Here is a 14,046-nt window from a genome sequence, read left to right on the forward strand (position 1 = left end):
TTGGAGTTGCACACCTGAGCCCGCGGGGAGAGTCTCTCCCTGCCATTGGCGGGGAGACCCAGCCTGGTGCTCGGGGCGCCCGGAGGGTCCCAGAGAGAGACACGGAGGGCACGGAGGTCTCCCAGCTGCCGTTGCCCGCCCCGTGGGACTAGGGATTGCCGGAGATCTTGGAGAGGACCGGGGCGGGGTAACTTTCAAAGGCCGGTCCGGCGACCCGGAGGGGAAGCGCCGGAGCTCCGCCAGGCAGCAGACAAAACTCTCTGTCTGCCGGTAGCAGAGGGGCCACGCTGAGCATTCAGGGCTCCGGGAGAGGCCCGGAGAGAATCCCAGAGGGCGGGGCGACCCCCAGCTGCCGTTGCCCGCCCCGTGGGGCTAGGGATTGCCAGAGATCTCGGAGAGGATCGGAGAGGACCGGGGCGGGGGAACTTTCAAAGGCCGGTTCGGCGACCCGGAGGGGAAGCGCCGGAGCTCCGCCAGGCAGCAGACAAAACTCTCTGTCTGCCATTAGCAGAGGGGCTACGCCCAGCATTCAGGGCTCCCGGGAGAGGCCCGGAGAGAAGCCCAGAGGGCGGGGCGACCCCCAGCTGCCGTTGCCCGCCCCATGGGACTAGGGATTGCCGGAGATCTCGGAGAGGACCGGGGCTGGGGGAACTTTCAAAGGCCAGTTCGGCGACCCGGAGGGGAAGCGCTGGAGCTCCGCCCGGGCAGCAGACAAAACTCTCTGTGTGCCGTTAGCAGAGGGGCCACGCTGAGCATTCACGGCTCCGGGAGAGGCCCGGAGAGAATCCCAGAGGGCGGGGCGACCCCCAGCTGCCGTTGCCCACCCGGTGAGGCTAGGGATTGCCGGAGATCTCGGAGAGGACTGGGGCTGGAGAGAGTTCCAGAGACCCAGCTTAGTAGCCTAGGGGGAAACCCTACAGGCTCACAGAAGCCTTAGGGAAAGCCTCTTCACAGCACCAGTAGAAGGCACCCAGCCGCCAGCCACAAGGCTGGAAGACCCCAGGGCAAAAGCAGCATAGCTAGGTGTACTAACCACAGACTGTAGAAGATGCCAATAGCTCTCCTGCGACCCATAGAGGACAAGTGAGATTTGGTGGGTGCCGACAGCAATGGAGCGACAAATATAAGTGATCCCACCCCTGGCCGCTGGAAAAGCCCATAACACCGTTGCAGACCCCAAGGAGAGAGCGCATCTAGGTGGGCAACAACAGTAGGCACCTGCAGCCTGAAGCCCCCCGTGACGGCCCCCACGGCAGAGGAGGGAATCCAAAGGGCCACTGTGGCTACGAAGAGGGGCCCAGGCCCAGTTAGCAACTACGGACAGGGTTCCTGGTTGGTGAAGTATAAACAGCTGCTCCCCCCACCGCAGCAGCTGAAACAAGTGAAAGGAGCAACTAAACTCTATCTCCATGCGGAGGCACAAATCAACATCATCAAGCAATATGAAAAAAATACATTAAATCTCCAGAACAGAAAGAAAGTAACAAATACACAGAAAACAATCCCAAAGAAAATGAGATATATAACCTAAATGATGATGACTTCAAAACAGCCATCATTAAAATACTCACTGAGTTAAGAGAGAATTCTGACTGACAACTCAACGAGTTCAGGAGCTATGTCACAAAAGAGTTTGATACGATAAAGAGGAACCAAACAGAAATATTGGAAATGAAGAACACAATAGAGGAGATTAAGAAAAATCTAGATGCTCTGAACAGTAGGGCCGATAATATGGAGGAAAGAATTAGCAATTTGGAAGATGGCAATATAGAATTGTTGCAGGCAGAGGAGGAGAGAGAAGCAAGACTTAAAAGAAATGAAGAAACTCTCCGAGAATTATCAGACACAATTAGGAGATGCAACGTAAGGATTATAGGTATACCAGAGGGAGAAGAGAAGGAGAAAGGGGCAGAAAACCTATTCAAAGAAATAATGGCTGAGAACTTCCCAAATCTGGTGAGGGAGATGGATCTTCAGGTGACAGAAGCCAATAGATCTCCAAACTTTATCAATGCAAGAAGACCAACTCCACGGCATATAGTAGTGAAGCTAGCAAAAGTCAACGACAAGGAGAAAATATTAAGGACAGCCAGGCAAAAGAAACTAACCTACAAAGGAACCCCCATCAGGCTATCAGCAGATTTCTCAGCAGAAACTTTACAGGCTAGAAGAGAGTGGAATGATATATTCAAAAATCTGAAGGACAAAAACCTACAGCCGAGAATTCTCTACCCAGCGAAAATATCCTTCAAATACGATGGAGAAATAAAAACTTTCCCAGATAAACAAAAATTAAGGGAGTTCATTGCCACAAAACCTCCTCTTCAGGAAATCCTCAGGAAAACCCTCATTCCTGAAAAATCCAAAAAAGGAAAGGGGCTACAAAACCAAGAGCAGAGGAGATAAGTAGAAGGACAACAACAGAGAGTAGCAGCTCTACATCAGAACAGATTAAACCATGGGACGAGAAACAAAGGAAACTGAAGAAAACCGGAAAACAAGACACAAAATGGTAGTGGTAGGCCCCCACGTCTCAATAATCACTCTAAATGTAAATGGATTGAACTCCCCAATCAAAAGACACAGAGTGGCAGGATGGATCAAAGAACAAGATCCAACAATATGCTGCCTCCAGGAAACACACCTCAGCCCCAAAGACAAACACAGACTCAGAGTGAAGGGATGGAGAACAATACTCCAAGCTAATAATGAACAAAAGAAAGCAGGTGTCGCTATACTAATATCAGACAAGGTAGATTTCAAAGCAAAACAGATAAAGAAAGACAAAGAGGGACAGTATATAATGATAAAAGGGACTCTCCACCAAGAAGACATAACACTTATAAATATATACGCACCAAACACAGGAGCACCAAAATTTGTAAAGCAACTCTTAATAGAACTAAAAGAAGACATCAACAACAATACAATAATAGTAGGGGACCTCAACACACCATTAACACCAATGGACAGAACATCCAGACAGAAAATCAACAAGGAAATAATAGAATTAAATGAAAAATTAGACCAGATGGACTTAATAGATATATATAGAACACTTCATCCAAAAACAGCAGGCTACACATTCTTCTCAAGTGCACATGGAACATTCTCAAGGATTGACCATATTTTGGGAACCAAAGCAAACATCAATAAATACAAGAGAGTTGAAATAATATCAAGCATCTTTTCTGATCATAACGCTATTAAACTAGAAATCAACTACAAGAAAAAAGCCGAGAAAGGTGCAAAAATGTGGAGACTAAACAACACGCTTCTCAACAAACAATGGATCATTGAAGAAATTAAAGAAGAAATCAAATATTATCTGGAGACAAATGAAAATGAGAACACGACATACCAAATCATTTGGGATGCAGCAAAAGCAGTCCTAAGAGGGAAATTCATCGCAATACAGGCTCACCTCACTAAACAAGAAAAAGCTCACGTAAGCAACCTCAAACGACACCTAACAGACCTAGAAAAAGAAGAACAAACAAGGCCCAGAGTCAGTAGAAGGAGGGAAATAATAAAAATAAGAGCAGAAATAAACGATATTGAAACAAAAAAGACAATAGAAAGGATCAATGAAACAAAGAGTTGGTTCTTCGAAAGAATTAACAAAATTGACAAACCCCTAGCCAGACTCACCAAGAAAAGAAGAGAGAAATCACAAATTAATAAAATCAGGAATGACAGAGGAGATATCACAACAGATACCAATGAAATACAAGAGATCATAAGAGAATACTATGAAAAACTATATGCCAACAAATTGAACAACCTGGAAGAAATGGACAAATTCCTAGACTCCTACAATCTCCCCAAACTGAATCAGGAAGAAATGGAGAATCTGAATAGACCAATCACAAGTAAGGAAATAGAAACTGTAATCAAAAACCTCCCCAAAAACAAGAGTCCAGGACCAGACGGCTTCTCTGGAGAATTCTACCAAACATTCAAAGAAGACTTAATACCTATTCTCCTCAAACTGTTCCAGAAAATTGAGAAAGATGGAGAACTCCCTAACACATTCTATGAAGCCAACATCACTCTGATCCCCAAACCTGACAAGGACAACACAAAGAAGGAGAACTACAGGCCGATATCACTGATGAACATAGATGCAAAAATCCTCAACAAAATTTTGGCAAACCGATTACAGCAATACATCAAAAAGATTATACACCATGATCAAGTGGGATTTATACCAGGGACACAGGGATGGTTCAACATCTGCAAGTCAATCAACGTGATACACTACATCAACAAAATGAAAACCAAAAACCACATGATCATCTCAATAGATGCAGAGAAAGCATTCGACAAGATCCAACACCCATTTATGATAAAAACCCTCAGTAAAATGGGTATAGAAGGAAAGTACCTCAAAATAATAAAGGCCATATATGATAGACCCACAGCCAACATCATACTCAATGGACAAAAGCTGAAAGCCATCCCTCTGAGGACAGGAACAAGACAAGGGTGCCCACTTTCACCACTCCTATTCAACATAGTTCTGGAGGTGCTGGCCAGAGCAATTCGGCAGGAAAAAGAAATAAAAGGAATCCAAATAGGTAACGAAGAAGTAAAACTCTCGTTGTTTGCAGACGACATGATCTTATACATAGAAAACCCCAAAGAATCCACAGAAAAACTATTAGAAATAATCAACAACTACAGCAAAGTAGCAGGGTATAAAATTAACGTGCATAAATCAGTAGCATTTCTATACACTAACAATAAACTAACAGAAAAAGAACTCAAGAACTCTATCCCATTCACAATCGCAACGAAAAGAATAAAATACCTAGGGATAAACTTAACCAAGGAAGTGAAGGATCTATACAATGAAAACTACAAGACTTTCTTGAAAGAAATAGGCGATGACATAAAGAGATGGAAAAACATTCCTTGCACATGGATTGGAAGAATAAACATAGTTAAAATGTCCATACTACCTAAAGCAATCTACAGATTCAATGCTATCCCAATCAGAATCCCAAGAACATTCTTCACAGAAATTGAACAAACAATCCTAAAATTCATATGGGGCAACAAAAGACCGCGAATTGCTAAAGCAATCCTGAGCAAGAAAAACAAAGCCGGCGGAATCACAATCCCCGATTTCAAAACATACTACAAAGCTACAGTGATCAAAACAGCATGGTACTGGTACAAAAACAGGTCCACAGATCAATGGAACAGAATTGAAAGCCCAGAGATAAAACCACACATCTATGGACAGCTAATCTTCGACAAAGGAGCAGAGGGCCTACAATGGAGAAAAGAAAGTCTCTTCAACAAATGGTGCTGGGAAAACTGGACAGCCACATGCAAAAGATTGAAAATTGACCATTCTTTTTCACCACACACCAAAATAAACTCAAAATGGATCAAAGACCTGAAGATTAGGCCTGAGACAATAAGTCTTTTGGAAGAGAATATAGGCAGTACACTCTTTGACATCAGTTTCAAAAGAATCTTTTCGGACACTGTAACTCCTCAGTTGAGGGAAACAATAGAAAGAATAAACAAATGGGACTTCATCAGACTAAAGAGCTTCTTCAAGGCAAGGGAAAACAGGATTGAAACAAAAAAACAGCTCACTAATTGGGAAAAAATATTTACAAGCCACTTATCCGACAAAGGGTTAATCTCCATAATATGCAAAGAACTCACACTGCTTAACAACAAAAAAACAAACAACCCGATCAAAAAATGGGCAGAGAACATGAACAGACATTTCTCAAAAGAAGATATGAATATGGCCAATAGACACATGAAAAGATGTTCATCATCGCTAATCATCAGGGAAATGCAAATCAAAACTACACTAAGATATCACCTTACCCCCGTTAGATTGGCAAAAACATCCAAAACCAAGAACGACAAATGTTGGAGAGGTTGTGGAGAAAGAGGAACCCTCATACACTGTTGGTGGGAATGCAAACTGGTACAGCCACTATGGAAAACAGTATGGAGATTTCTCAAAAAGTTAAAAATAGAAATACCCTATGACCCAGCCATCCCATTACTGGGTATCTATCCTAAGAACCTGATATCAGAAATCTCAAGAGTCCGTTGCACCCCTATGTTCATCGCAGCATTATTTACAATAGCCAAGACGTGGAACCAGCCTACATGCCCAGAAACTGATGATTGGATAAAGAAGATGTGGTATATATACACAATGGAATACTACTCAGCCATAAAAAAAGACGAAATTGGCCCATTCACAACAATGTGGATGGACCTCGAGGGCATTATGTTAAGCGAAATAAGTCAGTCAGAGAAAGACGAACTCTATATGACTCCACTCATAGGTGGAAATTAGTATATTGAGAAGGAGATCTGATCGGTGGTTACCAGGGAAAAGGGGGGGTGGGGGGAGGGTACGGAGGGGGAAGTGGTGTACCCACAACATGACTAACAAAAATGTACAACTGAAATCTCACAAGGTTGTAATCTATCATAACATTAATAAAAAAAATAAAAAAAAAATAATAAAAAAAAATAAAAAAAAATAACGGAATGAAGGGTGGTCATGGCGCCAGCCAGCAACTCTTACTCTTGACAGAACTGTCAGAGCGTCAGGGAGAGCACCCCTGGAGAGAGAAGAACACACCTGCCCTCTCGGTGTCCACAGTCGGCTTTGGGAGCATTGATGAACAGTTTAAGTTTTCCCTCCTTTCTTCTGAATTAATTCTTCTTGTCGCTTGTTAGATCTCCTTTGCCGCTTCAGAACTTTGGAGCGGCTTGTCTTTTTCTGCATCACTCTTTTGCTTAACTAGATCGTGCTGCTATTAAAAAGGTGATTGGTAACAGGAAAATGCAGTCAGCATATGGAGAATATTTGCCATTTTAGAGATATATTTTTAAAAGCCAACAAGTTTCTACTTTTACCTGGATATATCTTTTAAAGTCTGACTTCATTATGCTCTTCTTTACCACTTACTTTAAGGCCAATTACAAACCCATCTCTTACCTCTTTATATAAGCTACCACCTCTCGGTGTCCTTTAGGTGTAGAGTTTAACTGTGATGAAAGCTAATCGGGTACCCTTCACAAGCTACCCAGGGGGTAGGTAATAAAGGGAGTGTTCCCCCTGGGGGAGTGCATCAGCCATTTGCTTCTTCAATAGTGTTAGGGGTCAATGAACTAAATACTGGAGGTTTTTTTCCGGTCACTCACTGGTTCAGAAGTTGCCCATCTTCCCAGATGAATGGTGAGCCACTCTCTGGGTGGACTTGGACTTAATCCTTATCCATTTTTGTGTAGTGACACATGGCCCAGTTACTGTAGGGCCTCATCTCTGTAGATGGTGAGTGGACAACAGAGTATGGTTCCTACTTTTAGGAGATGTCTGATATTATCTGACTTATTGCTGACATTGGAAGAGAAAAAAACACTTTTCTTTTGCAATTATTTTCTTTAGCCAAAGTTCTTCTGAGAATAGAGATGGGTACCCTTGAGAGGGAAAAACCAAAACCAAAACCAACTTATCTTTTTTTTTTTTTTTGAGGAAGATTAGCCCTGAGCTAACTACTGCCAATCCTCCCTTTTTTGCTGAGGAAGAGTGGCCCTGAGCTAACATCTGTGCCCATCTTCCTCTACTTTATATGTGGGATGCCTACCACAGCATGGCTTTTGCCAAGCGGTGCCATGTCTGCACCCGGGATCTGAACCCGCAAACCCCAGGCCACTAAGAAGCAGAATGTGCGCGCTTAACCGCTGCGCCACCTGGCAGCCCCCGCAACTTATCTTTTTTGCAAACTCTAGTAATCCAGTTTTATAACAAGTTCTAAAGGGGTTGTATGTGTTATGTTTATCATATATGCAGATATTAATTTAGTACTTGTTTATTAAATACACAGTTCCAGACAAAAGATATGCTATAAGGGAAATGATATAACAGTTAAAAGAAAAATAAACCCTGGGTTTAGAATATGGTTCTGCCACTTATTTGCTTTATGATCTTGAGCAAGTTGCATACGTTTTCTGAGCTTCAGGTTCTCAATGTCTAAGTGGGGCTAATGACACTTGCCTCATAGAGTTGTACAAATTAAACAAATTAACTACATGCATTTCTTCTTCTCCCCTCTTTTCTACCATCCAACAAGCTAATAATTGTTCAATGTAAAATAGAACCACTCAGTGTGAGAGCTGGAAGAGACCTGTAAGACAACTTTACCTCTCTCTCATTTTGGTCATTCTTATTTGTAAGAATGCGTGATCAGGTAAGACCTTACATGGGAGAGGGTCACTGCTAGTAGAACTCCAATGGGGAACACCTTCCTGGAAGAGCAGAGCCCAGTGTTCTAGAATTCCCGAGAGGCCCCTTCATCTGTCTCACTCTACTGCACTGCCCCACCTCCAGCGTCTCTGCAGTCCCCTCCCCCCGAGCATCTCTGCCGGTAGCTCTGTCTGCCTGTTGGGCTTTTATTCAGTAGAGGGACCCCACACTTGCCTTTAGGGAGGAGATCTCGTGATTGGTTTTGCTCTAACACAGAAGGATAAGACCTGTGTCTCCTCAACATAGTTCCACAGGGAGAGCAGAGTTCAGCATAGGTTTTTATATAGTATTTGTACATAGTGTACATGCGGGTATGCATATAAATATGAACCTATTACAACATGACCTATTCATTTCTACACTTCTTTCCATTTTTTGATAAGATGTAGGATGAATAGTGCAGCTGTGGATTATTCTCCTTTGTTCCTTTGTCTCATGATAGGAGCCATTTAACTGTAAAACTGAAGCTGGATTTATGACTGCCAGTCTGTTTGAGTGGTAATAAATGTCAGACAGACACTGCTGAGTCATAAACTTTGTGAGTTTGAGCCTAACCCACTACATAAATCAGCTTGCTACACACGAGGCCCCCACGCCAGAAAGTTAGCTGACTACTATGCACGTGAAGATCAAAGAATCCAGCTCTCTAAATATGTCTGCCCCTTGGTGCCCTAAATTTTTCTTCACTGTTAGCTGGTTAGTATTCCCTATGCGTTTGCGCAGAAATCTGCCCTATGAGTCAAGTTCTCCCCATCATGAATGTTAGAGAGCAGCACGTTTTGGTGCCTCGCCAGGTTCCTCATCACAGGGGGTGGATGAGCAAGTTCCTGTGGACTTGGGGTCTGCTCACTTCTGCCCAGTTCTCTTAGGGGCACGTTGGGTTTTAGAAGTCCAGTCTGAGCCAGTCCCCAGGCCAAAGAGAGCCCTGCCTGACAGCAAGCGAGGTCCGGGAATATACTGCTACCTTCTGCCTAGAGCCTGGTGGATCTGAGCCATCTAGACTAGATAATCAAACAATAACAGGCTGCAGTCTCTGTACAGTGCTCAACAGCTCACTGTGTGTCCAGTTACTGACTGTTCTACTCAGGACCCGGCTCCTCGGTACCCGTTCCTGGAGCCTGGTCCCAACACAGAAGATGTGTTGATTTCACCAGCTCCCTCAGTCTCGATGATACATACTACGCCTCCTCCGTTGAAGGGGTGGGTCCTGCTCTCCTGGGTAGCTCTCTGCACCAGCCATTCTAAGCTTGCAACCCTCTTCCTGCTAGTCTTCTCATCATCAGTGGATGGGACCTTGATCATCCCCACAAGTGGGGGAAAGAAGGAGCATGTGTTTGGATGGTCTGCACACATTTTTTAAAAAAATATTGTTTCACTGGTTCAATTATGTGAAGACGTTAAAGAAATCATTTACATAAGTAATCATGAATTTAATTTGAAACTCTATGAATTAAGAAGCATCAAAGGGCAGTATCAAGAAGGGAGTTGACATTTAGGAGGCCAGAATTTTATCCATGCTCTGCCAGGAGAGAAGTTGGGCTTTTATAGAGCAAGCTACTTTCCTCTCTCTAGGCCAGCTTCCTTGGGCAGAGTAGGGAGAGAGTATATGGAACCAGATGGTTCCAGTTACTGTTCAGAATAGGAAGTCAGTGAAATATTAAAGAAAGTGACTCAGCATGTTTACCATTGTAGACTATAATGAGGTAATACCTCCTACTTTAAGATTATTTCCGTTTTCGAGAGTGTGGATTAAATCAACTCAGAAAAATTAATATGACCAGATCAGATGAGGGTAACACAGAGACCACCTGCAACATTAACTGGAGTTTGCAGTTACTGTGCCCAGAATGTTGTACTATCATAAACTCCCAAAGATATCCAGAGGGCTTCTGGCATTTTATTCTGTGTCCTTAGCAGTAACAGGAAGGCGTCCTGGTGCCATCTCCATTTTCCTCTCATAGGATATGGTTCTGACTCACCCATCCTTCATTTGCATGAATGTGCAACTGTCCAGTATGTCCCTGGTTTCAGCTTACAGTGAGAAAGCCACCTCAATTTTATAACCAAATATGTCAAACAATTTTAATGATTAAAACAACTAAAGAAAGAGCACTGAATCCAAGATCAAATGAATGTGTGGCTCAAGGGCAGCCGGAAGAATTCTCATCCCAGCCAGGGTGACAGACTGCTCTGCAGCCTAGGTGTCATCAGAACACAGGTGTGTAGCTGTCATCAATCACTGTCAAGAGTCATCCCATTACTGCCTGCTGAGGCCCAAACCGAATGTTCTGTTATGACTCTCGGCCTGAGTCAGAAAGAAAGAGCTCACACCAGAGAGCCTTGGAGAGGTGGTGGGGCAGCCTGGTCTGGGCCTGTTAGGAAAGCTCTGCAGGAGAAACAGAAGAGGCAGGCTGGGCGCTCGTCACGCTGAAGCCGCTGTGAGGACAGGCAGGGCAGCGGGAGCGCGTCACACTCTTGGGCACAGCTCCGCAGCGGCATTCCAGCTCCTTCCAATCGATCCCATTCGAATCAGACTGACTATTGAGAGATGCAAAAGCGCTGTCTGCTCTCAGCAGACCACCCACTCGATGCAGGGTGGGACCAAAGGAACAATGGAGATAGGGCTTGGGAACACAGCACAAAGGAGACAAGAATCGCTGGAGTGAGAACACCAGCACCCAGCCGCCTGAATGCTCTTTGCAGGGAAAAAATCTCTTGTGTAATGATGGTCTTTAGGATGGAGAATGTAAATAACAGGGAGAGTTTAAATCGAATATTTGACAACACTGAAATCCTGTGAGCATGCATTGAATTTTTGCTTTAGAAAAGGAGCTATATTTAAATGGAAGACCCGCAAAGGCTGCGAACAAATCCTTTGTATCACTTAGTAGGGGAAATATTTCCTCTGTTCCTCACAGTTGGAAATGGCAGGCACTGTCTCCGATGTGGGGGAAAAAAGTCCCTTTGAAGAGGATGTTTTAGGTATTACTTAAGCCAATTTTCTTCTAAAATGACAAGTTTGGCAAACTGCCCATTATCACATTGGCATATCAAATGACAATAATGTTCCCTAGGAATATTAAGGCACTATATTAGTTTCTACTTCCTGGGCAGGAGAGGAGGGGAGGACTGGCTTCTGCAAAACTGCTGTAGCTAGGCAAAGATTCTAGATTGTTGGGGGGGAGGGAAGAAAAAAAGAGGGACAGGACAGTAGAATTTAGGCAACTTTGGGGCTTCAGGGGAAAAGGATGAGTTTTCTGAAATTTCTTTAGCACTTTGATACTAGTCTAAAGAGAAGTTGAAGACTGAACTATCTCAGTGTCACTTAAAGTGAGGACAGGCCAACAATTGCACTGAGCCTGTGGGTCATCCTCTGAGGTACCCCTGCCCCCATGGTCTATAAAAGGCTCAGGCACCGGAGTTCCAGCTCCAGTTCTGCCACCAGCTCTGAGACTCTGGGAAAGGCCTTCTCTGAGCCTTTCTGCTCTTGCCCGGACAGCGCAGGATGGGTATGAGATGAGCCGTAAGCTCCCTGTTCTGGTCAGTTCATTCCTGCCCATGCTACTCACTATTCTCTGGATGTGTGAAAAAACAATCAAATGGAGCCCCACCTTCTCTGCAAGAAGACTGAGAGGGAGCCTGATTTTCTGTCCCCACTGTACACACTTCCTCAGCACAAGCCCTGTTAGAAAAGGAGATGCTGAGGGAATCTTCTGGTTACTGACCATGCCTGGTGTGTGGTGGAAAGCTACTGCAGCACAGCTTTGCCTTGGCATGATGAGGGTCATCATATCTTGGGTACTCTCCCAAGTGAGGCACCCAGGGACCTCAGCATCATATCACAGCAGGGATGAGGAAGCAGCTGAGGCTGGGCAGTGACCGAGGAGATTGACCAAATGACAAGGGCTCGCCACAGCAAGAACTGCTTGAAGGATCATTGTGCAATTTCCAGATGACCTTGCAAATGCAGATGCCATTCGGAAAAGTATTCCTATCCAGTGATGGAGCAGGATCCAAACATAGACAAGTGAAGAAGACCAAATCGCAGGTCAAAAGTTGCCAGGGAGAGGCTGGAAAGAGGGATTGGGATGCAGCCATTGGGGTAAGAAACACATCAAGAGCTGGTCCGGATAACAGGTGAGCTGTCTGGGTTTGGCCGTGGCTCCTCAGCTGGTGCTTGAGGGAGGGCACCAGAAGCGGGACCTAGGTTGGGTGAATCTGGAGCAGGCAACAGGGACTAGGTGGCTACATCCTGCAGGCCCCCGACTGAGCAGGAGCCGAGCAAGGGTGAGAGCTCAAAGAGATGACAGAGATGGAGAGGAGGTGGAGGAGGAAGGCAGGAAACAGAATGGATCACAGAACCTCACAGGAGGAGCCAAGAGGCAGCGTCAAGGAGACACAGAGAGCCGTGCCCAGAGCAGGGGCTCCCCAAAACATCCCCCAAATTCCACCAGAGACTTGGATGCTGTTCCAACTTTATCTCAGATTTCTCTACGTGTTTCTGAGGTGTTTTTTCCCCTGGGACTTAGAGGGCATCTGTCTGCAACTGCCTGTGGTAGGGTACATGACAGATTTCCATTCCAGTCCGTTATTGGCAGGGTGGCCAGGTTAGCCAAGGTGCTCAAAGTCAAGACATGTGGATGACACAGCTACCACAGGCTCTGCCTCACCGGACGTGAAGCTGCTGATAAACGATGTCCTAGCAAGGGGCTGCCTTGGGGGATTAGGGCGACTGACATGGACAGGTGGGTAATGGCTGCCCATAGGTGCTACTAGGCTCTTTTGTCTCAAGTTAACATGGAAAGACAGGCCTATTTGGGGGGTAACATCCTGTGCTATTGTAGGTCTTATTTCAGCGTATTTCAGAGGCTAAACATACAGTATGGAAACATTCTCATGGGTTAAGAAGAAAGCTGTGTTTGTCACAAACTTAAAGTTCTGATTAGAAATGCACTTGATAATTACATAATTGCTATTTGAATTTATATGTAGAGAAAAATGTAACTGCCTATTGTACGGAGGCACCAACAGAACTATACTAGACTAACATGAAGCTCTCAAATACACAGAAATAAAATTCTTTCTATTTGATTAATGTGTTCTGCTGTTCACAAAAAATAACTTGTCATGTTAATTTTCTCTGGTAGTTCGTGAAATATTCCAGGCCTGTATCAACATGAGTCAGCCAATACCCTAAGTATCTTAAAGGCTTTGACCATTTTTTGGAATATCTACCCTTTTTCCCGCTGGAAAACTACCCCCTAGATCTGGAGAAATAGATGAAATCAAATCACCCTTGAAGTAGAACAATGAGTTAGTTCTTCACACATTTGCTGAGAGCTATAGATCATCCATGAGCTCTTTTGAGGAGGAAATTCTGTTAAATATAGTAACTTTGGCAAAAGAAGATTAGATATACCTCATTAATCCTGCTCTAAAAGTAAGCTAAAATGACTTTTACAAGAGGCTGAAGGCAGAAAACTGGTTCTTTCCATCCCATTGTTGGAGTAATTATTGTTCTGGAAACATGAAGGGCATCAGACATGGAAGACAGATGATGAGTGGTGAGAAGTAATTAACAAAGCTGTTACTAACATGTGCCCATCAGTCTTGGCCAGAGTCTTTTAGAAACAAATTGGAGAGAAAGGGGGACTTTTTGCAGACTTGCCCTCACCTACAGGCTACAGCATCTTTCTCTAAGACCAGGTCCTTGTGACATCCCTACTCCCTTCCAACTGTAGAGT

Source organism: Equus przewalskii, chromosome 28 (genome assembly GCF_037783145.1).
Source record: "Equus przewalskii isolate Varuska chromosome 28, EquPr2, whole genome shotgun sequence".
Classification (NCBI taxonomy): Eukaryota; Metazoa; Chordata; class Mammalia; order Perissodactyla; family Equidae; genus Equus; species Equus przewalskii.